We start from the raw sequence: 1489 nt of genomic DNA, 5'->3' as shown, positions 1-1489 counted from the left end.
ACATATATGTATGTTTATATATATATATATATATATATATATATATATATATATATATATATGTGTATACAATATATTATATATATATTATATATATATATATATATATATATATATATATATATATATTGTGTGTGTGTATACATCACACTCACACACACACACACACATCTCTCTCTCTATATATATATATATCTATATATATATATATATATATATATATACATACATATATATATATATAATATATATACATATATATAATATATATATATATTATATATATATATATATATATAATATATATATATATATATATATAAACACACACACATACACACACACACACAAATACGCAGTATATACTGGTATATAATACATCAAGTCAATATCACTTTGAGCAAAAGAGTCCGGTAAATTGCGATTATCCGTTCGAACGCTTCAAAACCTTCTCTTGTTTATGCCCGACCCGGTAAAACAGGATTCACGAAAATATACGTTATCGCTCTTGACACAACCTTTTATATACACACACAGTGAGGGTTGTTTGTAAATGCTTTTATCATTGAAATCTGAACTCATACACTTAAAAATATTAAAACTTTGAGCAGCATAGTTGACATAACCAGCCATCATATGGGACCTGATGAATTCCCGCTCTCCATTACCTGTATCCATGAACACTGTACCAAATATAATGAAACGTAACCATAGTAATAAAAGGGAAATACTAGTCCGTAAGGTTTCGAGTCAATAACGTGATTTTTTTTTATTTATTCTTTTTAATCGAAACGTCATATTGGTATTTTCCTCAATACTGTGTCTGTTTTTTATATAATGTTTGTACACACGTTACTGTATTTTAGTGTTCATTGTAGTAAATTATTTTGTACTGAAATCTATATCTTTTGTAGGTAGATAGTATGATAATTTTGAATGTTCTCTGAGGATTCTTAAAATGAAAATATTTGTTTAATATATCTCTGTACTTTCATATATACTTTAGTGTGAATATTTTTTTTTTCACACAATTGTTTAATAATTTGATTTTTATATACTTTCATTTACTGATTTTATTTATAATTTCTCTCTAGAAATTAGTTAACGTGGAAAATCCCGATAATAATAATTATAGTAGTACCGAGACATACGAAGCGCTAATATGAAATAAATTAAGGCAATCAACATTGTAATAGCTTGTAAATGCATATACTTCAGGTATTACCATTAGTGGTTTATTAATTTACGTCTAATTATTCATGTTGAATATGCACAGATGTAATTAATGCATAACACCGTAATGCATTGAAACCAGGTGACGAAAATCTTACTTTGTCCCTTTTCATTATGTTGACACATATTAGGAGACTCCTTTCGAAGCTCCGAATTGTATTTTTTTTTTTTTTTAACAAAGGGAACCTTATGCTGCTGACCCGCAAGCCCGATAAACTGAACTTGCCTGTTGGCTGAGATATTATTCCTTTGTCTT

This window comes from Penaeus japonicus, unplaced genomic scaffold (assembly GCF_977035675.1).
Source record: "Penaeus japonicus unplaced genomic scaffold, GWHDUDI00000001_assembly GWHDUDI00000009, whole genome shotgun sequence".
Lineage (NCBI taxonomy): Eukaryota > Metazoa > Arthropoda > Malacostraca > Decapoda > Penaeidae > Penaeus > Penaeus japonicus.
Note: the sequence above shows the minus strand (reverse complement) of the source record.